Source organism: Monodon monoceros, unplaced genomic scaffold, assembly GCF_005190385.1.
Source record: "Monodon monoceros isolate NGI ecotype Baffin Bay Population unplaced genomic scaffold, NGI_Narwhal_1 Super_Scaffold_5, whole genome shotgun sequence".
NCBI classification, from domain to species: Eukaryota; Metazoa; Chordata; class Mammalia; order Artiodactyla; family Monodontidae; genus Monodon; species Monodon monoceros.
Genome location: NW_021703782.1, coordinates 79,205,959 through 79,233,590, shown reverse-complemented (window position 1 = coordinate 79,233,590; position 27,632 = coordinate 79,205,959). Strand labels below are relative to the sequence as shown.

General features: G+C 44.1%; 1 protein-coding gene across 4 annotated transcripts in view; it reads right to left on the bottom strand.

The window, feature by feature from the left end:
• TDRD7 (tudor domain containing 7) overlaps positions 1–22,701 on the bottom strand; it is a 102,627-nt gene extending 79,926 nt beyond the window's left edge. The window contains exons 1-2 of one of the 4 annotated variants that reach the window (XM_029203040.1): positions 22,533–22,701; positions 15,598–15,776 (exon numbers count right to left, since the gene is read on the bottom strand). The gene's annotated coding sequence lies outside the window, so the exon portion shown is untranslated. Of the gene's footprint in view, positions 1–2,149; positions 2,183–9,090; positions 9,300–15,597; positions 15,777–22,532 lie in introns of those variants that run through there. The other 3 variants (XM_029203041.1, XM_029203042.1, XM_029203039.1) reach the window with 3 other exon arrangements.
• Positions 22,702–27,632: the final 4,931 nt, after the last annotated feature.

Sequence of the window (27,632 nt, the reverse complement as noted above, 5' to 3'; positions counted from 1 at the left end):
CATTGTTACCTTCCCACTGTGGTCTACTTTTCCCCAGCTACTTAGGGGGTAGACAAGCAACCACTAATTTATGGGGGAAAAAATCTCTAATAAATGCATTCTACTCAATAATGGAAATTCTATGATTAAAATATAACAGAACTCCAATATGATACTGGCTTGAAAAGACAGTTCTAACCCCATCCTAGAAGCTAGCCAGAGGCTTGTTTTACAGGTCTCCCTGTATGAAAGACTCCTGGTCCCTCCATCCTAAGGAGAGCAATTTCAGGCCACTTTCTCTGAAATGTTCCCCTCTATCTTCCTTATTTCTGTTCTGAAACAGCTGTCATCAGGGATCTCCCAAACACAGCACTTAACACATTTTGGGGAGGGAGAAGGTCATACACCCACATATACAGCTTGTCTAATTGCCACAGAATACAGTAAAAGCTGTAAGGCTTTGCCCAGTGCTTGCTTCCTTAATCCCACCCTCTTTGAATGTGTCTTCTTCTTTGGGGAACTAGACTCTGCCAAGATACAGTAGTCTTACGGCCTCTATCCTGATTATCCTATCCTCCTACCCCAAGACTATCAGGTAGGCTTCATGCTGATAAAAGGTATGTATTTACAGTGACCAACTGATGATAATGTTAAATAAAAAAACAGTGCTAATCTGTGTGGCACACAAGTGCTCATCCTTACTTTTCACTTTTCTCACCCTCCCTAATCTCATGTTTGCCTATCTTCGTTTCTTGGCAACTGTTAGACTAATTTTTCTAAGTTAGACTTCCCAACCTGACCTGAGAGAGGCTCCTGCCACACACATAACCTCCTAGTTTCACTCTCTTAGATGCACATATTATCATAGTTAAAATCCACAGTTACGACCAAGGAAGTTTAATGTTTCTTTCAAGAGTAAAGATACTGACAACTAGTAGATGATACCTTGATTCTGACTTTATTTGGGGGAGAGATGGGGGATTGCGGAAGGCTGTGCACACACCTCCTCTTCCTGCTTGTGTTCCCCAAGTTCAATACCACTACGCAAAGAGCACTTCTTTCCCTGGGACAAATCCCTTCTCCCCAGCCTTCTTCTTATCTGTAAGATGAAGGGATTTGGTCTTAGTGGTTCTCCACCGCCGAATCCCCCCACCACTAAGTGACTCATGAAGATGGACAGGCTCAGATCACCTGCATGGTGATCACCCTAGTCCACGCCAACATTTGTTGCCTGGATTGAGGCAACTGCCTCTGTGCTGGTCTCTCTGCTTCCACTTCACAGATAATCTGTTCTTCACATCACAGCCAGAGTGATCCTTTTAAATCATAAATCCCATCACGTCATTCCTCTGCTCAAAACCCTCCAAGGGCTTCCTGTCTTACTCAGACTAAAGGCCAAAGTCTTCCGAGGGGCCAAAAGGGCCCTACACAATCTGCACCCAGCCCACTTCTCTGACCTCAACTCCTCCCCTTTTCTCTCACTCACTCCACTCCACACTGCTTTTCTTTCTGCACTTGCCAGTCCCTCTGCCCCAGGGTAGATACAGCTCATTGCCTCACCTCCTTCAGGTATTTGCTCAAATGTCACCTTCTCAGTACAGCCTTCCCTGGTCACCCTATTCAAAACCAGAACTGTTATGCCGGCTGCCCAGTACTCCCTTTACCCTTCCCCTGCCTTATTTTACTCCGTAGCACTTATGCCATCCAATATTCTTTATTTTACTGTCTGTCTCCCTGACTTGCATGTAAGCTCCATGAAAGCAGGGATTTTGGTGGGTTTTGTTCACTGCTGAATCCCTAGTGCCCAGCCCACAACAAGAGCTCAATACATATTGAGTGAATGAATGAGAAATTCTTAACACCACTCCTTTTCTCTCCTACTCACTAAAATAATAGTGTAGTGCATGTGAGCAGTTAAAGGAATAATCTTAAATTTATTAAAAATTATTTGCAAATTTTAATGATTGTTGTAAACTGATTGAGACAGCCAATTATGTCACCAAGCTGTGATTGAGATTCATCACACAGTTTATTTCTGGGCCTTTCCACTCTGAGCCAGAGTTCTCAATGAGCAGGCTCAGGTCTGGGCCATAGCATTACTGCAAAAAGTCCACACATCCCGATGTGTAAGCAAGCACTGCTTGAACACTGGTAAGTGTCTCATACTTACATGTATTCCTGCTTTTCAAACAGTGTGCAGATACTGTTGAGAGTCACAAACACGATATTGAATTTACAACAGCTTTTGGTAGTTATATATTTTATCAACCAACGGATATTAGAAGTACAACTACTCATGTGTGAAGTTTCACAAAGTTTTTTTAAAAATTAGAAAAAAGAACCTGATACTTGAGGAGACTGGGAAGCAACGCTTGACCACATGGCTACAATCTGAATTAAGCATCCCTCTCCCTCCCCTTTTTTAAGTATGCTATTTTCATGGAATACTATAATTCTCTATTTGTATACAACTTTTTGGAGGGAAGGGCAGTCCCCGGACTATAGGACTGAGGATCTCAAAGATGGTGAGAAACAGGTAAGTGCAGTAAAACCTCGAAGGGTAAATGTGGTTGTACATCTTGTTTAGATGTATGTCTTGTTCTCATGTTTGTCAATTTCTTCCAGCCCAGTTTGCAATTCCAACATTAGCAATATCACTTCAGGCACTGAACAAAAAAAATGTTACAACTAAAGCTTAAAAAACTTACTTTTTCTAATTTTGTTAATTCCTTGGTTATCATGGCATTTTTTGAGGTTTTCTGAAGATGGCAATTATACTCAAGAACTTTTGGAAACAGTATGCATATAAGAATACTTTCTTCTAACTATAAAAATCAAGTTTATTATCTTGGATGTCATCCACTAGAAGCACAAAAGGAAGCTTATCATGGGAATTTCAACTATTAGTGAAGTGCCTCAATGGCAACTCCTCCAAAGTGGCTTCCAAAATTCTTTTTTTTTTTAACATCTTTATTAATGGAGTATAATTGCTTTACAGTGTTGTGTTAGTTTCGGCTGTATAACAAAGTGAATCAGCTATATGCATATGTATATCCCTATATCCTCTCCCTCCCACCCTCCTTATCCCACCCCTCCAGGCGATCACAAAGCACAGAGCTGATCTCCCTGTGCTATGCGGCTGCTTCCCACTAGCTATCTATCTTACATTTGGTAGTGTATATATGTCCATGCCACTCTCTCACTTCGTCCCAGCTTACCCTTCCCCCTCCCCATATCCTCAAGTCCATTCTCTAGTAGGTCTGTGTCTTTATTCCTGTCTTACCCCTAGGCTCTTCATGACATTTTTTTTTTCTTAAGTTCCATATATATGTGTTAGCATACGGTATTTGTCTCTCTCTTTCTGACTTACTTCACTCTGTATGACAGACTCTAGGTCTATCCACCTCATTACAAATGGCTCAATTTCGTTTCTTTTTATGAATGAGTAATATTCCATTGTATATATGTGCCACATCTTCTTTATCCATTCGTCTGTCGATGGACACTTAGGTTGCTTCCATGTCCTGGCTATTGTAAATAGTGCTGCAATGAACCTTGTGGTACATGAGTCTTTTTGAATTACAGTTTTCTCAGGGTATATGCCCAGTAGTGGGATTGCTGGGTCATATGGTAATTCTATTTTTAGTTTTTTAAGGAACCTCCATACTGTTCTCCATAGTGGCTGTATCAATTTACATCCCCACCAACAGTGCAGAAGGGTTCCCTTTTCTCCACATTCTCTCCAGCATTTATTGTTTGTAGATCTTTTGATGATGTGTGGCTCCCAAATTTCTTAAGTTGCCATTTTGATCTTTCAACTTTCCTACTTATTTCTACTCTCTAAAAGCATTGTGATAAATACAATTTAGAGTTTAAGAGAATTCAAAGTCGTACTTTTATTTTGAGAATGTTATGTAAGCCCTGGTGACGGTAAGTTACGTGAGGTTGGGAGAAATAAAGTTGGTCATCTCTTTAAATTCAGGTTAAAATTCTTAAGGGTTTCCCTAGATAATAAAGAGGAAGCTTGAGCTGAATAAGAATCCTCTGCTTGAGCAGAGTAAAGTGGAGGTGAGTCTGGGGAATTATTTAATCAGAGTATTTTAATCTCAAAAACTGACCAAGGTCAGCAAGCAAAGACCCCAGTCAAGGAGGAAGAAACTGGCCACGAGGATCACAACAGATTGCACTTGACTTTCATGTCCTTCCTCTCACTCTTTTTCTCCTCCTTTCCTTGCCTCTCTTTCTGAATGACAAGTGTCAAAAATAGAGTTATATGTGCTTACCACAATACTTGACATTCGGTAGTTACATTTTCCTAGAAACATGGTATGGATGGCAAACTACCTATGAATACCTGCATTACACGGCTAAGAGTGCAATAATACAGACAGTGGTGTACTGGAGAAATTTTTAGTACAGCATCAAATTTGAAATATTAGCGTTTTCCCAGGTTTTCTTACTTGCCTCATTAACATACTTGACCTGGCAAGCTTAGTAAGAAAGCTACCAGATCTGCTCCAAGATTTCGCACTTAACTAGTAGGCAAAAGCCTCTTAACTGCCATGTCCCACAATGTCCCTGGACATTGTAAAACAGCACAGGACAGGACAGTGGGCCCAACCTCAGAGTAGGGAGCCGAGAGAGAAGCGCGGAATGCTAGTAGGCACCTTCACACCATCTCCTCCAAACTGTTTAGTCTAAAAACGAGGAAAGGGCTTCCCTGGTGGCGCAGTGGTTGAGAGTCCACCTGCCGATGCAGGGGACACGGGTTCATGCCCCGGTCCGGGAAGATCCCACATGCCATGGAGCGGCTGGGCCTGTGAGCCATGGCCACTGAGCCTGTGCGTCCGGAGCCTGTGCTCCGCAACGGGAGAGGCCACAACAGTAAGAGGCCCACGTACCGCAAAAATAAATAAATAAATAAAAGTAAAAAAATTTTTTTTAAAAATGAGGAAACTGAGGTCCAGGGTAATTATTCCAGGCCTCACATATTTTTATGGCCAGACCCACAACAAGAACCCAGGTCTTCTGGCTCCCAAAAATGGGGCATCCTTTCAGACAGCTGCTCCAAATGTACAGAGTTGGCTTCTGAAAGTAAATCTGACTTGGGGAATACGGAGAACAACCCTGGGGCATATTTAGTGATTAGCCCTTAAAGTGGCATGAAATGGGGATTGCCACATTCTGATTTAAGGGTGTGGCACCCAAATCCAAAATACTTGCCAACTGCTGCAAAAATTCAATCCTTTTATACTGTTCCTTTTCTATTTTGCTATACAATTAATCTTGAATATCCTGAAATACTAACAATGTGCAAGAAGTGGGGCAAGGAGTAGGGGAAAGTAATGACAACCTTTAGGAAAGCAAGGTTTAAACAATGTAAATAGCCTAAAATAATTCTCACTTTCAAAACTGTATTTGTAAATTCACAACTTTTCTCTCTAATACACCTAAAAATGGTCCCGGGAGAGTCTTATTCTGAAGAAGCAGGTTTTGGTGTCCTCTGGATACCTGCCTTTACCATTACCATTGTTTGCATGTGATCTGCTTCCTGTAGCTGCAGTTTCCTCAATCCTGCTGCCCAAAGACCTTTAGCCAAGCTGGTCTCACTCCCGTATATGCTCTCTCCTCTCAGTTCCTCTTTTCTCAACTATTTCCAACTGTACTATTTGGCTCATTTTCCTCATTGCATTTTTTTGTGTGTCATAAATTTGACTTGAAGAGTGGCACTAAACCCACAAATAAATCTGAAGAATCATTAGGGTAAAGTGAAATCACCAAGCAATCTCTTACCTTCTTTAGTCAGCTACTCAATTTTTAGTATTTCCTTAGGGCACATACTTCTGGTAAATGGCTGCCTTCTTCCATGAAGACACTATTTTAGCAACAAGCCAGGCCCTTAAAATTCAGAATGTCTGTGCTGAAAAGATTTTAGGCATCATCTAGTCTATCCCAAACCCCTTATTACAAATAAATAAACTGAGCCTAAGAGAGGGAAGGTTTTTGTCTAAGACTCTTCCAAGGTGATTTCTCATCTTGCAACAGTTTAACATGCTATCTTTTATTTTCAATTATAGTCTATTTATTACTACCTTAATTACTCCTTTACCAACTCTTTTTAAAAAGACAGTTGGGACTTCCCTGGTGGCGCAGTGGTTAAGAATCCGCCTGCCAATGCAGGGGACACGGGTTTGATCCCTGGTCCGGGAAGATCTCACAGGCTGCGGAGTAACTAAGCCCGTGCGCCACAACTGCTGAGCCTGTAGTCTAGAGCCTGTGAGCCACTACCGAGCCCAAGTGCCACAACTACTGAAGCCTGCATGCCTAGAGCCCGTGCTCCACAACAAGAGAAGCCACTGCAATGAGAAGCCCGTGTAACACAACAAAGAGTAGCTCCCGCTCACCACAACTAGAGAAAGCCCACGCACAGCCAAAAATAAAATTTATTAATTTTTTAAAATCCTGTTTAAAAAAAAAATAAAGATAGTAATTAATGCCCTCAAGTGGTGATATACTCCCTCAGGGTATCTTTAGAGAGCAGTTTTCTTTTTTTAATTATTGCAATTTCAACCTCCAAATTATACATGCATTACTAATTATGTAGTATGAATAATATAGGCTTTCCATAAATCTACATACTGGAGAAAGCTCTGAGATCCTAAGTGGCTTAGTTAGGAGTTTGGGTCTTAATCCCAGTCTGCTTCTCATTAGCTATGACCCTTTGAGCAAGTCACTTCAGGTCGCTTTTTTCATATGGAAGATAAGGAGGATGGGCAAGATCCATGGTTCTCAACTTTCCCTGGAGTCCTTCAAGTGCTGAAACGGGGGTCCAAAGACCTAACGGAAATCATGGGTTTGCTTCCTCCTGACAAAGCTGCATAGCTAAAATATCGAGTTTGCTTTGGGGTCACACTGAGTATCTTGTGCCGATGAGAAGCTCTAACTGCCATATATCCTCACACACATTTTCAGCTCAAAATGACAAATTATCAATACTTTTAGCTTGTTTGAAAGACAACATTTTTAAAAAATTGGCCCATTGAGGAAATATTGAAAAGAATGAAGCTTTCGAAAGCATAAGGGTGGGAACAGAGGGAGGAGAAAGTCGGTTTTGCATAAAGAAAAACCAATTCACATAAATATGAAATTAGATTTCACTCCAGGCACCAAAGAACTTCTGTCCTTTCTGTATTTATGTGTTGACCCCGAAAGTGCCCAGAGGCAAAGTACTCACTCTACGTCAAATCTCATTCTTAGAAATAGCACTTGATCAAACACAGAGTAGGCACTTAGAGTTGGATTATAAAGTATTTTTCCTTTACGTTCATATTAGGTCTCCAACTAGATTATATTGCACAGAGAACTTCTGAGAGGTTCTTCAAGGAGTTTAAATCTCTTGGTACAAAATACAATAGTTCATTCAGCCATGTTCAGTTAGTTCACTTAAAAGGGCATTAGCAGAGATTACATTTCATTTCCAATCTACAGGGACTGAAATCCGAAGGAACCACCAACTGCTGCTTCAGAGTTCACTGTGTTTAACTAGCAAAGAGGGGGGCTGTGGGCTGGCAAAGGGCCCTGGACTGGGGCACAGGAGACGTGGGTTCTAAACCAGCTGGCCCCAGAGCAATTCCCTACCCCCGGCACGGTCCTGTGCATGTAACTGATGCTCCATGAATATCAGTTGAATGGAACTGCAAAAATCTCCACCATGTGCCAATTTATATTATATAGAGCACTTAAAGATGTGTCCCTGCATCCAAGAAACTGAAACCCAATTATGTAAAATACGGCAAGTTTGGTGGAAGGAAGAGAGTTAACGCTTCTTGACTATTATTATGAGCCAAAGGAATTACAGTAGTTATCTCACAAAAGCCTTGCAGAGTAAGTTAAATATTTCCAATTGATAAAGAGAAAACCAGGCTCAACGAAAGTATGTAATTTGTTCAAGATCACACAATTAGCAAGTGGAGAAGCCCAGATTCCAACCCAAATCTGCAAAGCCCACGCTATTTGCAGTATGCAACACCTATACATCAAAGCGGCCGGGACTTGGGTCTAAGTTCCACCTCTGGCTTTAAGTTGTATATCACTAGGCAGGGCACTTTTCTGCAGTTTTTCCACCTACACGAAAGGGGCGGGGTGGGGGGGGGGGGGGGGAGGGGGAGGGGGGGGGGGAGGATAGGGATGGGGGGGTGGAGGATAGGGATGGGGGGGTGGAGGATAGGGATGGAGGGATGACACAGGTCAGTGATGTTTTTGTTTTGTAGAGCGGCTTTCATAATCCTTTTGGGCCAAGACTTTTTCTAATATAGCTATTTCCCTTTCCGGTTCTTTGTAATTGTTTGGGAGTGAGTGGTGCCCTTGGTTATGTATGGAAATGTATTGTACCTACTCACTCAAGGGGATCGGAGCAGAACAGTTGTGCCGGCTCCAAGTCCCCTCCCATTAAATTGAGGCTGAGAACCTGACACTATTGGGGAACACGGTGAAAGTTAAGATAACTCACTCACGGATTCATATTTCCCTCCTAACTTGGAGCGCTCTACCCACCCGGGGCTCAGGTGCTCACGGTTTGAGAGAAACGGATAGTATTTGTGTCCTGCACTGCTTCAGCGGCCCGCAGGGGCGGGTCTGTAAAGAGAGGAACTTAAAAGCTCACGGTGTGGGAGTTCAAACAGCCAGGGGGCTCGCATGTCCCTTGCTCCGGGCGGGCAGCTGGCGTCCGCCCGCGGGTACCGGGATCCACTTCCTGGTCAGCACCTCCCACCCCAGGTCCACACACCCGCCCTCCCCCTGCTGCACTGCCCCCACTGCACTGAGTTTCCCAGGCGGCAGGGGTCCGTCCGACTCCCAGGTGAACCCCAGACGGTCCCATCAGAGATTTAAAACACAACGCTCTGGAACGCCAACTCCCCTGGCGCCCAGCCCGCTTTCCGGGGTGGGGACCAGGGCATCCTCTGCGGCTGCTGGGAAAAGGCCCCGGGTCCGTTCGAGTCCCGCTTGGGCCACTGTCCCTCTTAGTCACCCAGGTGCGCCGCGCCCGCCCGAAACCTCGTCCGCCCTCGCCTGGCACCTGTCGTTCCCGCAGCCAGCAGGACCTGCTCTCACCTTGTTCTGCGGGCCCGCGGCCCGTCCCCGCGCCTCTGGGCCCGGCTCCCACCGCCGTCTCCGCCAGGGCTACAGCCGCGGCCGCCGCCCACTTTCGGTTTCCCCGCACGGCTGAAACAGCCGCCGCGCCTCAGGAATCACCTCAAACCCCCGCCCCGCCCTGCTCGGCCCCGCCCCGCTCCGCCCCGCCCCAAGGGCAGACTGGCCTCGGCTCTGCGCACGCGCGGGCACCCCGGCGGCGTCGGCCCCCGGCGGCGTCGGCCCACGCCGGCGTCCGCGCGTGGGAAGGGAAACCGACGCCGCCTAGCGGTTTCTGCGCGTGCCCACGCATTGGCGGAAGGCGACTGCGGGGCGGGAGCAGGAGCGCCTCCTCGTGGACAACGCAAGGATCGGCGGGCCGGGAGGGTCCGGGCCGCAGCCGTCTTTATTAGCACTTACGCGCTCTTGCTATTACGTTTCACTCGTCAGAAGTTTCATTCAGTTCTTGCTTATTCTTTTCTTCAATTCTGGGGCCGTTATTTTTTATTCTCCTAGATACCCACCTGGTCCGCTCATTTCCTTTAGGTCTGTTCTCAAGCGTCACCCTTGGGAGGAGGGTGGCCACAATCTCAAAAATGTCAGTCTCCTTCCCTGACATTCCCTGTCCCCCTTCTCAGCTTTCTCTCTCCTTGGCACCTGTCTAGCACACTATATGTGTTTTACTTATCTTTTCATTGTTTACTGTCCTCCTCAAATTAAAGCTCTGTGAGCTCAGGGATCTTTGTTTTGTTCCCCAATCTATTCCCAGAGCCTAGGATAGTCCCAGGCACATGATAGGCTGACATAAACATTTGTCAAATACATTCATTCATTCACTCATTCCTTATAAAATTATTGAACACCTACTATTTAGTCACATATTTCTTCTGTACATTAATTCTACCAATATTTATTGGGCATATTGGTTTGTATCCCTTAAACCAACAGCGAACACTTCTCTACGTTCATTCTATATGCATTTACGGAGGGCCTGCTATTTACTCAAACAGTATCTTTCACAGCTTTATTAAGGTATAATTGACATACTATAAACTGCACATATTTAAAATGTACAGTATGATGTTTTGATATATGTATACAGTTGTGAAACTATCACTTCCATAAAAATAATGAACATATCCATCACCCCAAAAAAGCCTCCCCATGCACCTTTATAATCCTCACCCTATGTGCCTCACTGTCCCTTGCCCTCCCAACTGCTGGTTTGCTTTCTGTTGCTATAGATTAGTTTGCTGTTTCTAGAATTTTATATGAATGGAATCATACATACTGGCTGTCTTTTTGCTGGGGTGGGAGGGTATGCAACTTCTTTCACTCAGCAGAAGCATGTTGAGATTCATCCATGTTGTTGTGTGCACCAATAGTTTGTCTTTTTATTGCTGAGTAGTATTCCATTGTATAGATGTACTACACCTACCATATGACCCAGCAATTCTATTGCCACGGTTTACCTAAGGGAAATGAAAGCGTATGTCCACACAATGACCTGGACAAGAATATTCATAGCAGCTTTGTTTGTAATAGCCAAAAAATGAAAACAACACAAGTGTCCATCAGTAGGTGAATGGACATTTGTATATATGTATATACAACCAGTATGTACTGAACGGCTGCTGTTAAGTAACAGAATTCTGTGCTTGCAGAGCTTCTGATTCAGTGAAAAGAGGCAGTGGGCAATGAAGAGGGAGACTGGAAGTAGATTATGGAAGGCCTGATAGCCCATGCTCAGGAGTTCGGGCTTTTTCTCAAAAGCAATGGGAAACTGTTCAAAGTCTTCTCTGAACACTGTTTGCTCTCTTTTATACCCCTTATCTAGTCCCTGACAAAGTCTGCTGAAATATCTCTCCCTGGCACTTCTTTCCATCCCCAGTGCTGTATTTCAGTCTATTTCAGATCTCTTCCTTCTCTCCCCTCCAGTCTGCTCCAAACACTGCAGTGGATTTAATAGACCTAAAATACAACCAGACACAATTTGGACTCTGCAGTGCTCATAACATCCCCTGGCTCCACATTTAAGATGGGAAAGATGTAAAAAGCAGCTCCCAATTGAAAGAGTGCCAGTTGGAGTAGGAAATTAGGATAAACTCCAGAGTCCAATATGTAAAATAAATCATAAAATGATATGTGTTGACCCCAAGTCTAAGATCCTTTATCCTTGCAAAAAAGAGTTCCATGTTTGGACTGTCCTACATATAAAGAAAAATGATGCTCTGCAGCTAGTTTTTTAAAAAAAGTCAGCTGTATTGGTGAATAATTTACATATAATACATATTTTAAATGTACAGTTTGATGAATTTTGACAAGTGTATTCAGACATGTGACCATCACCACAATCAAGATATTGAACAAGTTCACCATTTCAAAAAAATTCCTTGTGCCCCTTTACAGTTAATTTCCTCCTCCTACCTCCAGCCCCTGGCAGCCACTGATCTATGTCACTATAGCTTTGCCTTTTCTAGAATGTCATATAAATGGAATCATACAGTTTGTAGTCTTTTTGTGTCTGGCTTCTTTCCCTTGGCATAATGCTTTTGAGAATCACCAGGTTGTAAACATATATCAGTAGTCTGTTCCTTTTTATTGCTGTATAGATATGTCACAATGTGTTTATCCATTCACATTTGATATACCTTTGTGTTGTTTCCAGTTTGGGGCTGTTACGAATAACACTGCTTTACCAATCACATGCAGGTCTTTGTGTGGTCATGTGCTTTTCTTGCATAAAGACTTAGGAATAGAATTGCTAGCTGTAGGATAAAGTGTATGTCTGACTTTACAAGAAACTGTCAAATTATTTTCTAAAGTGACTACATCATTTTGGGCTCCCCTTCTTCTACCTTCCTGCAATGTATGAGAATTCCAGTTGTTCCAAATCCTCTCCAATACTTGGAATTGTCAGACTTTTTAATTTTAGCCATGCCAGTGGATCTGTAAAGATATCACACTGAGATTTTAATTTGCATTTCCCCATAACTAATGATATTGAGCATCTTTTCATGTGTTTATTGCCCCTTCAGATATGTTCTTGGGTGAAGTGTCCATTCTGGCAGGTAGATTTTTGGCTGACACATATCAGGAGGTTCTCAGAAGTCCTTGGGTAGCTGACATAGCAAGGACAGGCTACGAAGTTGTTTTTATTTTCTTTGGGAATGGTCCAAGACCCAGGGAGCTCAAAAATTAATTCCCATGCCCTGGATATAATTGGATTTCAGGGGAATTAAGGGACATCAGAGATGACACAAATTGGCTACTCTTTAAACACAATGGTTCTTACCATTTTGTGGGGAAGGGAGTCAGAATATGTGAAAGCAACAGATAGATACAAAATTTGGCACATGATTTCAGAGAAGGTTTCAGTAGACTGAAGTCCTACTATGAACCCCTGTTAAAAACTTCCTTAGATGAAGGCATATGTCATGAGGCCGTAAAGCAGAATTTTCAGAATAGACAAGACTCAGGTAGAAGGCATTCTCTCTCAGCAAAAGCTCAAGCTTATCCCTGGAAGACAGGAGTGGGGGCCAGGAGCATCTGGGTCACTCTTTCAGGAAAGGCAGGCACCCTTCCCATCCCCAAGGGCTGTCAAGAGGTCCTTAATGATCTGCTCAGGTGGCTTTCAGGGGTAGGCAAGGCGGATAGTAGGGGGATCAAGAACAGCTGGCCAGTAGGCAGCAGGCTGGCAAGCATTCTGTGCCCATCCAGATACTTCCCAAGAGAGGTTATCATAGAAAGGGCATGCCCAGCTGTGAGGCCCAAGCATGAGGAAGGAAGATGGATTTGTTGCCAGTTTATCCTGGGCTGAGAAAGGAGGAAATATTTCAAGTGTGAAACCTTCATCTAAAGCCCTTCAAGTATTTTTATCCACACTTGGGGAGACCGTTCATTTGGAGAGAGCCACCACATTGGACACAAACACCAAAACACCTGTAAAAAGCAGACAGAGCCAGAGCTGTTGGTTGAGTTGAATCTCTGTCCCGCCCTCCCCTCCTTCTCTCAGTTCAGCAAACACCATTTAGAATTAAGGGGAAATAGCAACAACGTTCCAAGAATATACCTGTGGCTCACTTTGTTTTTATCTCACCTGATGGGTGTTTTGGTGTTTGCAATAGAGCCCAAGAAAGAGACACACCTCATCCTCCCTCTCAGAGCCTCTCTGACTTCACAGCTGCCATAGGTAGCTCTCCCACCCTCCAAAATTTAGAGAGGCAATTTTAGACACCTCTGGTTGCCCTCATCTCACTTCCCATCTGATTTTGCCTGTATCTTCTCTATAATGCCTCCAAAAAGAAGACCAAACCCAAAACTCTCATTTCTATCACTTTATGTACAACAAAATGAGCCCCCGGGACTTGGCTGTGGTATTATTCAGTGTCTTATGTAATTCCTTTCCCGGGAAATCTTCCTTGAAGTCCCCACCTGAAAGTGGGTCTGTGGCTAAGCTCCTGGAGCCCCTTATTTATCCCTCAAACTTGTTTGCAGTGGAGGAGGATGTAGGAAGTGATTCTATGTCTTATCTCCCTGTGAACAACTTGAAAAGATTTTATTTGTCTTTTTACCCTGAGTTATTTAAATGCAAATAATTTTAGTAATAACAATTTTAACTCCTTCTTGAAGCTAGACAACATGTTCAAAGGTACGTATGTGGATGAAGTCCAGCCTCCTGGGGATTTTTGCTTACATAAAAGGTCAGGAAAAATAGATCCATGACAAAAGGAATCTTTGGACAGATCTACTTTTGGTGAATCATTGACACCATGATCACTCCCTCTCCCATCAGCTATTGCCTCATGAACAAAATGTAGAGAAATTTCTAGACAATTGCATTCGTTTTAACTGAGTAAGGAAAAACAAAATAAAACAAAACAAAAAACAAACGACAGAGATTCTGGGAATCCTGCTAAAATCCAGGCCCTGGTAAAGCTAAGGATGTGCTGATCAAGCAAAACTCCCTAATCTGCGCACAAAGGCCTCCAAGATGAGTCAGCTAAAAGAGGCTAATCCCCAGAAGGGACTGATTGCTAAAGCTGTTGAGGCCACACAGGCACCGAACACTGAAAACAGGGGATAGTGAAAGCTTAAAGCCATACTGTGTGGAGAAAGGTCCTAGACCGACACGGGAGGGTCTTGGCTCTCTAAGAGAACATCTCGGTCCCTTCTCGAGCTGTGGGTCATTCACACGGCTCAGCCTTGGACAAGGACCAGATATAAGGATGATTCCAAGGATGCAGACATTGAGTTATCATCTGGTTAAAGGCCCAGTTGTGGGGTAGGGCACGGAGGTGGCGTAACAAATACTGTAAGCAAGGCAACCAACTACAGTATTAATGATTCTGTAACAGTCAATAAACCAGTTGGTACAAAAATTATACTCTACTAGATGTTAGGGGTGAGGAAGGAAGGAGGCAGGGAGAAGAAACAACATAGCATACAGCAGGTGCTCCGTGCAGGTTAGCTGACCCTGAAATCAAAGAAGCAGACAGTGCTCCCAAAGTGCGGGTTCAGATTAAAAGTGTACTGTTCAGGGAGGACCTTTGCCCCTGTGCTGTTTGACTTTGGGTAAATCATTTGGGGCTTGGTCTTTTGTTAAATTGGGAGCCGTTTGGTCTTGTTCTAGCCTCAGATTCCCTTAAGTGGCAAAGTTAACCCAATAAATAGCAAAAGAGCATTCTCTTGGGGCTGTTTGGTCAATTTCCATTCATCAGTGGTTCTCTGTGGGATCAACATCTCCCCCCAGGGGCACTTTGTTTTTGCTTTTGTTTTTGTTTTTTTTGTGGTACGCGGGCCTCTCACTGTTGTGGCCTCTCCCGTTGCGGAGCAACAGGCTCCGGACTCGCAGGCTCAGCGGCCATGGCTCACGGGCACAGCCGCTCCGCGGCATGTGGGTTCTTCCCGGACCGGGGCACGAACCCGTGTCCCCAGCATCGGCAGGTGGACTCTCAACCACTGCGCCACCAGGGAAGCCCCCAGGGGTGCTTTGGACTTTCACAAGGTTATTTTTGGTTGTCACAATGATCAGGGGCACCTCCTGGCATTTAGTGGGCCAGCTGGACGCTTACTGTCCTGCTGTGTACAGAACAGTCCCCCATTTTGGAGAAGTTTCTCTAACCTTGTCCTTGTCCTAATTCACATGTGACTGTCTTGCCAGTCACTCATGTAGAGGAAAAAACTCTGCTTTACATATAAACACAAATAACTTTTTCACAGTTTTACTATACAGTCAATTTTCTAGGCTATTTTATCTATGAATTTCATTTCAGGGGAGTAGAAGAGGGGATTACAAAATATTTGTTATAAAAGAGTCATAAAGAGTTGGGTGCTGCTTCTAGAAACCCCCCAGCAGCCAATCCCACCCAAAGAGAAGCTGAACAAGACATTCTTATTTACTCCAGCAGACATAGGGTTGGATACATGTGCTTCTTAGAGCTCTGCATCACACCACTACCACATTACCTGATATTCCCCAGCACTCACCGCCAGTTGAGGAAGATAAAACCACTCTTTTGGGGGTTCTTCCTGGAGTTCACTTCACACTAAGTCACATCTCCCCACGACATGTAAAGGAGCTGGTCTTCCTCCCAATTGTCTTCTCATGCCCTCACACTTAGTCTTTTTCATTTAAAACTGGATCCCTGGTTCTCAGCAGCAACTTCCTTAAAACAGGATGTTTTATATTTGCAATTAGAAATTTATAACACCTGGGGACTAGCTATTGTCTAAGAAAGGAGCTAGCTAGCTGCTGGCCAGGGTAAGCCACTAGGGGAGATTTTCTCTAGCAAAGTGTTTCTGAATCTGAGAGCAGTACAGTATGTCAGCACTAACACAGAATTTCCCTCCCTCTGTGCAGTACATGTGGCTGAAAATGTGTTTGAAGGTTGAACTATAAACCGCTTGTTAATATCACTGTAATTATGGGAGCTTTATTTACAAAGCATATATATTTATATATAGCTCTAATCATGGTGACTGCAATGTTCCAGTGCTTGGCACACATAGGCAGGCTAACAATAAATATTTATTCAAGAGATGTCAAGTCCATCCTCTTCTTGCAATGCCATGCCACCTCTTTGTATACCTGATGAATGAAATAAGGGACTTAAGAAACAAATGAAGGAAAATGTATGAAAAGAATAAAGGCCACATGAAAAGCTGCTCAACATCACTAATTATTAGAGAAATGCAAATCAAAACTACAATGAGGTGTCACCTCACACCAGTTAGAAGGGCCATCATAAGAAAATCTACAAACAACAAACGCTGGAGAGGGTGTGGAGAAAAGAGAACCCTCTTGAACTGTTGGTGGGAATGTAAATTGATACAGCCACTATGGAGAACAGTATGGAGGTTCCTTAAAGAACTAAAAATAGAATTACCATATGATCCAGCAATCCCACTACTGGGCATATACCCAGAGAAAGCCATAATTCAAAAAGACACATGCACCCCAATGTTCATTGCAGCACTATTTACAATAGGCAGTTCATGGAAGCAACCTAAATGCCCATCAACAGACGAATGGATAAAGAAGATGTGGCACATACATACAATGGAATATTACTCAGCCATAAAAAGGAACGAAATTGAGTTATTTGTAGTGAGGTAGATGGACCTAGAGTCTGTCATACAGAGTGAAGTAAGTCAGAAAGAGAAAAACAAACACCATATGCTAACACATATATATGGAATCTAAAAAAAAAAAATGGTCATAAAGAACCTAGGGGCAAGATGGGAATAAAGACGCAGACCTACTAGAGAATGGAATTGAGGATATGGGGAAGGAGAAGGGTAAGCTGGGACAAAGTGAGAGAGTGGGATGGACATATATACACTACCAAATGTAAAATAGATAGCTAGTGGGAAGCAGCCACATAGCACAGGGAGATCAGCTCGGTGCTTTGTGACCACCTAGAGGGGTGGGATAGGGAGGGTGGGAGGGAGGGAGACACAAGAGGGAAGAGATATGGGGATATATGTATATGTATAACTGATTCACTTTGTTATAAAGCAGAAACTAACACACCATTGTAAAGCAATTATACTCCAATGAAGATTTTTTTAAAAAAGTATATTGTGAGAAATTTCCATTACTTCAACATTTTCAAACTGGCAAAAAGTTGTCCATATTACCCTATTGTAAACTTTTCCAGGTCTACGTAATCTATGTCCATGTCCCCTTTTTCTTGCTGATAATGATTTTTTCATGCCTTTTTCTTTTTTTCTCATTAGTATCAATATGAGGTTTTAAAAATTTTACTAATGTCCTAAAAGAAACAATATCTGAATTTTATTGATCTTCTCTATTATTTTCTATATAATTTATGCTAACTTTATTTCTTCCTTCCCTCTATTTTCTTTGGATTTTATTTTGTTGTTTTTAAACTTTTTGAGATAGATGCATAACTCATTGACTTTTAGCTTTTCTTCTTTTTGAATATGGGCTTTTTAAAGCTCTAAATTTTCTCTAAGCATGACTCTAACTATAACATACATATTTTGATACTTGGTAATTTTATTATCCTTCAGTTAAAACTATTTTATAATCTTCAATATATTCTCTTCATTGAGCCCTGATTTACTTAAGCATATATTTTCTTAATTTCTAAATCAACAGGGATATTCCAGTAGAATATTTGATACTGGTTTCTAAATTAATTACACTGTGACCCAGAATATACTTTGTATGATTTTAGTTGCTTGAAATCTGTAGAACCTTACTTTGTGGTCCATAATATGGTAAATTTTTGAAATGTTCCAGGTGTACTTAAAAAGAATGTGTATTATTCAGTTTTTGTGTGTATTATTTTACGCATGTTAATTAGGTCAAGTTTACTCTTCCTGTTATTCCACTGTATCCTGATTTTCTGTTTGCTTTTACTATAAAGAGAAATGTGTTATAATCTTACACTAAAAAAGAAAACCAAGTAAAAAACATTTCCCCTATCAAAACCTCTATGAGGAGCCACAGACCCTACATAACATAGTGGAATAGGAAGCTCCAGGAGTCCATCACTCTACCTATGACAGTTGTTCAGAAAGAGCCTTGAGCTTTACTTTGTCACTCTATATCCCTAGAATTTCTCTTTTCAGATAGAGCTCCAAAAGTTTCCAATCAGTTCCTCCTATTTCCTTCTCTGTACCCTTTCCTTCCTGGGGAAGTTGGACAGGCTCTCTGTTCACCTCCAGGGCTGGTGGGTCCTGGATGGTACAATGGAGAACAATGGAGGAGTGTGATTTAATTTTTCTCCAGATTCCTGTTGGCATCAACAGGCCAATCAACTAGACAGGGAGCCCTTCTTGGCTAGTTCCAATATGTCACACCTCTGCGTGGACCACCTCTGCATCAGTGGGGAACTTCCCTTTGTGTGTGAGCCCTGTTCTTTTTTTGGGCAGGCAGCTGTGAAGGTCAAAATGCCATTTTGATCTCAAAGCTCCCTCTCTAGAATGTCTACCCATGGGCCCTAGTTCCACCTATTGGCTGAAGAGAAAGAGTAGAATCCTCCCTATGATGAATGGATAAACAAAATATGGTACATGCATACAGTGGAATATTATCAGCCACAGAAGGTATTGAGAGTAACATCATGTAAGATAGTGGAATAGGAAGCTCCAGGAGTCCATCACTCTACCTAAACAACTACTGAATTGGCCACCACTGTCTGAAAAATTATTTTGGAACTCTGGAGTCTAGTCCAACTATACTTACAGCATTCAGAGGAGAGCTTCATGAAGAGGCTGGTAAATTTGGGTGAACTTCAGCAAATTTTGCATGGTATAGCTACAATCCCCCAACCTCCATTCTTGTGACAAGCAGCCTTAGAGCCATGTTCCTGATGCACTTGCTGGAGCCAGGATGAGAGATAAGGACCTTGTCTTCCAAATATTGGGTTGTGTAATCTGAGTGCTAACTGCCTCATTGCTGCTTTTGATTGCTGAAAGGCTGACAGAGGTTGGCAGCCATTATTTTAAACCCCATGAGCTTTATCCATTCATCTGTCATGGACAGTTAGGTTGCTTCTATGTCCTGGCTATTGTAAATAGAGCTGCAATGAACATTGTGGTACATGACTGTTTTTGAATTACGGTTTTCTCAGGGTATATGCCCAGTAGTGGGATTGCTGGGTCGTATGGTAGTTCTATTTTTAGTTTTTTAAGGAACCTCCATACTGTTCTCCATAGTGGCTGTACCAATTCACATTCCCACCAGCAGTGCCAGAGGGTTCCCTTTTCTCCACACCTGCTCCAGGATTTATTGTTTGTAGATTTTTTGATGATGCCCATTCTGACTGGTGTGAGGTGATACCTCATTGTAGTTTTGATTTGCATTTCTCTAATGATTAGTGATGTTGAGCATTCTTTCATGTGTTTGTTGGCAATCTGTATATCTTCTTTGGAGAAATGTCTATTTAGGTCTTCTGCCCATTTTTGGATTGGGTTGTTTGCTTTTTGATATTGAGCTGTTGTAAATTTTGGAGATTAATCCTTTGTCAGTTGCTTCATTTGCAAATATTCTCTCCCATTCTGAGGGTTGTCTTTTTGTCTTGTTTATGTTTTCCTTTGCTGTACAAAAGCTTTTAAGTTTCATTAGGTCCCATTTGTTTATTTTTGTTTTTATTTCCATTTCTCTAGGAGCTGGGTCAAAAAGCATCTTGCTGTGATCTATGTCATAGAGTGTTCTGCCTATGTTTTCCTCTAAGAGTTTTATAGTGTCTGGCCTTACATTTAGGTCTTTAATCCATTTTGAGTTTATTTTTGTGTATGGTGTTAGGGAGTGTTCTAATTTCATTCTTTTACATGTAGCTGTCCAGTTTTCCCAGCACCACTTATTGAAGAGGCTGTCTTTTCTCCATTGTATATTCTTGCCTCCTTTCTCAAAAATAAGGTGACCATATGTGCGTGGTCAACTGATTCTTAACAAAGGAGCAAAGGTAATCTAATGGAGAAATGACAGTACTTAACAAAGGATTTTGGAACAACTGGACATCCACATGCAAACAAAGGAAAATGAACCTTGACGTAGACCTTTCACAAAAATTAACTCAAGATGGTGCACAGACCTAAATGGAAAATGGAAAATTATAAACTCCTAGAAGATAACATAGGAAAACATCTAGGTGACCTTAGGTTTGTCAAAATCTCTTTAGATAAAACACCAAAAACTTGATCCACAAAAGAAAAAGTTGGTAAGTTGAACTTCATTGGTATTAAAAACTTCTGCTCTGCAAAAAGCACTGTTAAGAAAATGAAAAGCCAAACTACAGACTGAGAGAAAATATTTGTAAAACACCTATCTAATAACGGATTATTGTCCGAAATATACAAAGAACACTTCAAACTCAACAGCTATCCAATTTAAAAATGGTTATAAGATCTGAATAGACACCTCAGCAAAGAAGATATAAAGATGGCAAGCAAGCATATCCAAAATGCACAAAGAACTCCTAAAATTCAACAGCATCTTGACAAACAAGGTCTCACAGAGAAAACAAACTCTCACAAACTCAAGAAACAAAACTCAAACAATTTAAAAATGGGCAATAGATCCGAACAGGTATCTCGTCAAAGAAGATAAGCACATGGCAGAAAGCATATGAAAAGATGCTCAACATCATACATCATTAGGGATCTGCAAATTAAAACAACAACGAAATACCACCAAACACCTATCAGAAGGGCTGAATGCGAAAACCGACAGCATCACATGCTGGTGATGGTGTGGCACAACATCGCTGGTGGGAAGGCAAAAATGGTACAGTCACCTTGGGAGACAGCTTGGCAGTTTCTTACAAAGCTTAACGCAGTCTCACCAGCAATATGATACAGCAACCATGTTCCTACGTACTTACCCAACAAGAGTTGAAAACTTATGTCTACACAAAAACCTGCACACAAATATTTAACAGCTTTATTCATAATTGCCCTAAACTGGAGGCTATCAAGGTGCCCTTCAGTAGGTGGCTGAATAAACAAACAGTGCTAGGTACATCCATACAACGGAATATTATTCAGAAGTAAAAAGAAATGAGTTATCCAGCCACCAGAAAACGTGGAGGAACTTGAAATACATATTGCTTAGTGAAAGGAGCCAATCTGAAAAGACCACATAATGTATGATTCCACCTATCTGACATTCTGGAAAGAGCAAAACTATAGAGGGAGTGAAAAGATCAGTAGTCAGTGGTTTGAGGGGAGGGAGAGAGGAAAGAATAGGTGGAGCACAGGGGATTTTAAGGTGGTAAAACTATTCTGGGCCATACTGTAATGGTGGATACATGACATTACGAAGTTGTCAAAACTCACCGTATAACAAAAACGGTGAACCCTAATGCAAACTATGGACTTTAGTTGTTAATGTACCAATATTGGTCCATAAATGTTAACAAATGAACCACATTATTGCAAGGTTAAAAAATGGAGTAAATTGCAGGGGAGGGACAATGAGAAGGAATATATGGGAACTCTGTGCTATTTCCTCACTTTTTCTATATACTTAAAACTGCTCTAAAATATGAAGTTTATTAAGTATTTAAAAAGTAAATGAATGTGGAATCTAAAATATGACACAAATGAACCTATCTATGAAACAGAAATAGAATCGGGGACATAGAGAATAGGCTGGTGGTTGCCAAGGGGGAGGACGTGGGAGAGGGATGGAGTGTGAGTTTGGGGTTAGCAGATGCAAACTGGTATATAGAGAATGGATAAACAGCAAGGTCCTACGGTATAGCACATGGAAATATACTAAACATCCTGTGATAAACCATAATGGAAAGAATCTGAAAAAGAATGTATATATGTGTATAACTGAGTCACTTTGCTGTGCGGCAGCAATTAACACAACACTGTAATTCAACTATGCTTCAATAAAAAATAAATTTAGAAAAGTAAATGAGATAATATTAGATAAAACATATAACAGAACATCAATTCTAGGTTATCCATTTTTATCCTTAATTCACTGAATTCACTGAATTATTTTTATCAGGATCAATTTTTAAATGTAAATTACTTTATTTCGGGTCGACATCATAATTTACTGACTATAGATTCTGTTATTGTAAATTTTAGGGATCATTCTTTCTACCAAGTCAGTTTTCCAGGGTCAAATTATATGTATCAAAATGTTTTCAAATATATTTTTCTTCCACTAATTTTTAGTTAATGATAAAATTTACCATGAGCAGTTTTAACCACTATCAGTTTTATTTTTTGTGGATTATTTTTCCTACTATATTCACCATGAGGGTCAAAAATGGTGGGGTCAATGCATTCTATTCTTTGACTTATAGAGAAATAATTTTGACACATCTTTTTAAGGAACACGCTGCTTGCTTAAAAGTCCCCGCAATCCCCACTCCACCCCACCCCACTCCATTTATGAAATAGGAAAGGATTTCCCAAGATCTACTTACAAGGGACAAGTAGACAAAAGCCAACAGAGGGCTTCCCTGGTGGCGCAGTGGTTGGGGGTCCGCCTGTCGATGCCGCGGATGCGAGATCGTGCCCCGGTCTGGGAGGATCCCGCATGCCGCGGAGTGGCTGGGCCTGTGGGCCATGGCCGCTGGGCCTGTGCGTCCGGAGCCTGTGCTCCACAACGGGAGAGGCCGCGACGGTGAGAGGCCCGCGTACCGCAAAAAAAAAAAAAAAAAAGCTGTGAGATTTTGAGGAGGTCAGATGGTCAGATGGAACTGACAGAGCCGAGGGGGTCCCCTGTGCCCTCATTCTTTTCTCCTTCCTGCCATCTGAAAGGCAGCCATGATGGCTGGTCTAGGCTGGAGCCCCAGCAGGCATTTTGGACCATTTTGATGATGGAAATCATATACTAAGATGCTGGAGCAGGACAGATCATCTATCATCTTCCATGATGGACAGCCCAGGATTAGTATGGACTGCCTGCCTCTAGGGTTCTTTAATATGAGAAAGATATAAATCTCTCTCTCCTGTTTATACCACCATTATTTGGGATTTCTTGATACATGCAGCCGAATCTAATCCTAACCAAAGTATAAGCTTTGCCATTGAATCACTATGTGACCTTGGACAAGACAGGTCTCTCCTCTGGCATATATCTCCTTGTCATAGTGGCAGAGGCACCACAAACCAAGTCCAATGTCCAGGGACAGGACTAGTTCTTGTTGGACCCTCAGGGTTCTCATTTGGAAGCAGGGGTAGAATCACTGTCTTGGCCGAGATGAGGATGCCTCACGCATGAAGAGGACACCTGGGGTGGACAGAGAGAGGGGGCAAGGGAGGCTTCCGAGGTCCTTGGCACTGCCCTTGAAGCCTGCAGGTCCTGCTTCTTTGCTCATCTGGGACTGTGGAGAGCAACTGCCTTGAAAGGTCACACAAATAAAGGTGCCTGTTTGGTTTTGCCGTATCCCGGCCTGGGGCTGCAGTTCTAGTGCTGGACGCCAGGGGGCAGGCAGCCTCCTGGGTCTATGGTGTCCACCAAGCTTCGGGGGAGCAACTGGAGCAGAAAGAGTTACACAGAGGTCATTCTGGCTGTCCCCCGGCCTCAGAGGCAACTCGACCTCCTGTTACTAGTGTTCATCTCCACAGACTGAGTTGGTAAAAATCAAGAAGGGGGGTGCTCCCAAATTCTCCCCTTTAATCACTGAGCAGCCAAGCACTCAGCCTGTCCCAGGTGCCCTGGGAGGCCAGGTGCGGTGCTGAAGATGACTGAGTGGTCTCTGCCTGCAAGGAACTCATAGTCTGGAGGGGAGATGGACAGAAGCATGACACCAGGGACACGTGAAAGGAGAGAGCAAGTGCCCTGCCTGAAATGAAGCAGGGTGCCATGAGGGAGGACGAGGGAGTCACTGGGTAGGAGACCCTGAAAGGCCTCCCTGGGGTGACATTTTCTGGGACCGGATGACAAGAGGGAGAAGGCACCACTGGGGCAGAGACTGGCAGGCAGAAGTCGGTTTGGTCAGAGGGTGTAGGGAGGCGGCTGCGGGGCTGGAGCGGGGAGCAGGGCAAGGGGAGGAGGGAGGGACTGGGTCATGGGGCCCGCAGCCTATGTTAGCTGTGTATTCCTCTCTGACAACATTGCTCCAAAATTTAGTACCTTAAAACTACAAATATTTAATATCTCACCATTTGTGTGGACTGGGAATCTGCTCACGGCTTAGCTGGGTTGCTCTGCTTCAAGGTGTCTCACAGGCAGGTGCTGTGGCTTCATCTGAGCTCAACTTGGGGAGGACTTGCTCCCAAGTTCATTCACAGGCTGCAGGATTCTGTTCGGACCGAGAGTCTGAGTTCCTTTCTGTCTGTTGGCCTGGGCGCTCCCTCAGTTCGCTCTTGGGTGGACGACTACTCAGCGCAGCTCATAACATGGGTGCTTGCTTTCCCAGATCCAGAGATATAACAGAGAAAGAAAGAGAAAGAGAGAGAGAGAGAGAGAGAGAGAGAAGTAGAGAGGTGTGGGGCTGGGAAGAGGCAGTGAGCAGGAGGGAGGGAAGGGAGGGGAGGGAACACAGGCAACAGCAGCTAAGAGGGGAGGGACAGACTGTCTGTCATTACATCTTGGAAGTGACCTCCCGTCACTCTTGCTGTATCCTGTGGGTCACAAGCCAGTCACTAACCACTTAGTAGTTGCACAGAGAGTGGAGCTTCCTGGCTGGACGTGGAACACGGGCTGTGCCCCTGGGGATGCCCCGGGAGGCGTGTTCAGCAGGCTCACCCCAGGACTGGGAAAAGTGGCCACATTTTGGAAATGACTCAATGATGAAAAGTGTAGCCTCCCTCTCATCCTTAGAAAAGTAAAAATAAGAAAATGGATTAGATGTCATTCCTCATCTGCTGAACCAGCAAAAAAATTTCCCCCAAAGCTCCTGAAACTAGAACACTTGGTGTGGATGAGGGAAATGGGCACTGAATCCTCACTGACTCTTCTCCTGGAGGGTGACTTGTGCCGTGTCCCCAGATGCCCTCTCCTTTGACTCAGGGAATCTACTTCTAGAAACCAGAGGCGATGACTAGAGATGTGCACAGAGTCCATGTTGGGGGATACCTTGTTTCTAAGAGCCCTGCCCGGGACACACCCCTTGTCCGACAGAGGGCATCCGGCTCCTCTGGCAGTGGGACACCGCAGACAAGACCCCTTAGCGGGCCATGAACTGAGCTAGTGGATTATGTTAGGGTCAAAACCAAAACAAAACACAAACAAACCAAAAAAGGAAAATATTAGAGAGCAGCCTTCCCCGTAAGGGTGAGTGTTGTTTCGTGACTCGGTCTCAGTTGGGGGTGTGTGAGGGCACTGCCAGCACGTGGAGTCCATTCCACACGGTGGGCAGTGGCAGCAAAGTATGAAGACTGATGGTGTTAAGTGGGTATTTAAGGATATGGAGAGGGTATACCCAGCTGAAATTTAAAAACAGAATGCATATTATGATTCCGTTTTGCAAATATAATGCACACACATGGGAAATGGTGTAGGGAACGGCTGTCTCTGGATGCCAGGATTTTTTTTTTTTTTTTGCAGTTCGCGGGCCTCTCACTGTTGTGGCCTCTCCCGTTGCGGAGCACAGGCTCCAGACGCACAGGCTCAGCGGTCATGGCTCACGGGCCCAGCCGCTCCGCGGCATGTGGGATCTTCCCGGACCAGGGCACGAACCCGTGTCCCCTGCATCAGCAGGCGGACTCTCAACCACTGCGCCACCAGGGAAGCCGTGATACCAGGATTTTTATAGTCTTTGTTTTGCTTATTTGGTCCTTTTTTTTTTTTTTGTCTACAGTGAATATTCCTTTTGGAATAATACGGAAAACAATGAAAGGCAGCATACTGAGGGGGAAATAAGAAAAGAATGGGAACTTGTTTTTTTTGCCTTGACCCTTCAACCTTGTGGCCTCAGTGCACAAAGGCTGGCCCAGCTGAGCAAGCTGGGCCTCACTGGGTGCAGCGGGCCAGGAGAGTGGAGTTTGTGTCCCCACTGGACAGGTGACAGAACTGGACTCAGAGGGCCACACAGCACTGAAGGATCGGCCCAGGCCTCCCAGTTCTGCGTTCCTTCGGCTCCCTGGCACTGCCACTGTTTGTAGGCTCTGTCTGGGCTGCGGTGAGCCCCCAATACCTGCCCCAGTCCTTACATCCCCCTCCCAGCTGTCCTGCCACAGCAGGCATGCTTTCTCCAGCCTTCCCTGCCCACTGGGACGTCACCCAGATGAAGGAGGTGGAGAGTCAGTGACCACAGGCTGTCCTGTGCCCAGGTCTGCGTCCTGTTCTCCATGCATGCGGCCCAGTGTCCGGGAGGAGTGGGTGGCAGGCGCAGAGACTCTGAGGCCGGCAGAGGAGAGAGGTAGCTTTCCTACGTACAAAGCACCCGGGTGCATTCACTGCAGGCTGAGTTTCAGGGGCAGTCAGAGCTGGGCTGGAACCCCGGCTGCAGCACTCTCCCGTGGAGTGACTTCGGAGGTATCTTCATTTCTCTGAGTTTCAGTTTTTTATTTACAAAATAGGGGTTACGTGGTGACTGCCACCTGTCCCTGGCAGGACTGAATTAGATCGTGTACCTGCAGAGCATGCCGCAAGCTGGAAGGGGCTATGCCGACGTGACGTGCTGCTTTGGGGAAAGAGGGTGCTGTGGCAGAGTGGTGCAAAGGGGCCTGGCTTTAGGTTTGGGAAACCTGCGGCGGTGACGCTGCTGATGCTGCGCTCATATCCCCTTGGCCCACCTGATTCACCTGCAGCTGGGGAGCTGGTCTCCAGCCAGCATCCCTTGAGACCCCCTGCCTGAGGGCGTGTCTGGCACCACGGGAGGTTCCTGTCCCAAAAACTGGCACAAGGGGCAGTGTGGCAGCACTAATGCCGGGCAATTCTCTACCTGCGCTGACAGAGTCAGGTCAGGTGGGAGGCTGTTTTCCAGCGAGGTGGAGCCTGCTCACCCATAGCAGGGGCCACTCCTCAAAGTCCCCTCAGTAGCTTTTCTCCTTCTAGGCTCCCTTTCCCTATGTCCTCACTCGTGCTTCTTGGAATCATCTCCAAAACAAGCGACTTGCCTCCAAGTCCTTGTCCACTTCTGGGGAACCCGAACTCTGCTGAGGTTCTGCATTGCCTGTGTCACTTTGAGCTGGTTGCCTTGACCTCCTGGACTTGAGTTTCTACAACTGTAAAATGCGGGCAATACCTACCTCATCGAGTCGTTAAGAGATAAAGCACGTGGAAACTCAGACTGAGGCAACGATAACATTCAAACTGTGTAGGAGCAGCAGAAGCTCAGGAAGTGGAGGAAGGAGCCTGAACCACCTGTGTCCACAGGGCACAGAGAGCTGCTGGCACAGTGAGGCCGTGTTGCAATCAAAGAAGAAGAGAAAGAGGACAAGGAAGACGGCAGGATGCAGGTTTCCAAAGACAGTGATCTGAGTCTCACAGGACTAAAGAGACGCTTAGTAAAGTTAAAGAGGCCTAGAAGATTTCTGCCAAAATCATATAATTGGGCAGATTGCCAGACACCCAGCCAACACTGGATGGAGTCTTTATTGGGTCCAGGAATCAGCGCATAGCTGCCGTTAAA